Here is a 506-nt window from a genome sequence, read left to right on the forward strand (position 1 = left end):
AGAGAAGGCAAAGCACGGTCGAGAAACTATGATCAAGAAGTGATCCAAAACTACTTACGTCAAGCATAACTCCAACACCGTGTTCACTTCCCGGACTCCGCCGAGAAGAGACCATCACGGCTACACACGCGGCTGATGCATTTTAATTAAGTTAAGTTTCAGGTTTTCTACAACCAGACATTAACAAATTCCCATCTGCCCATAACCACGTGCACGACTTTCGAAAGTTCAAATCCCTGCAGGGGAGTCCCAACTTAGCCCATCACAAGCTCTCACGGTCAACGAAGGATATTCCTTCTCCCAAGACAATCCAATCAGACTCGTCATCCCGGTTACAAGACATCCTCGACAATGGTAAAAAAAGTCCAGCAACACCACCCGTATGTGCCGACAAATCCCGATAGGAGCTGCACATATCTCGTTCTCAGGGCACACCGGATAAGCAATCCGTACAACTAAAACCAGCCCTCGAGTTTCCCCGAGGTGGCGCTGCAAGGGGCTCTAGT

This window comes from Triticum dicoccoides, chromosome 1A (assembly GCF_002162155.2).
Source record: "Triticum dicoccoides isolate Atlit2015 ecotype Zavitan chromosome 1A, WEW_v2.0, whole genome shotgun sequence".
NCBI classification, from domain to species: domain Eukaryota; kingdom Viridiplantae; phylum Streptophyta; class Magnoliopsida; order Poales; family Poaceae; genus Triticum; species Triticum dicoccoides.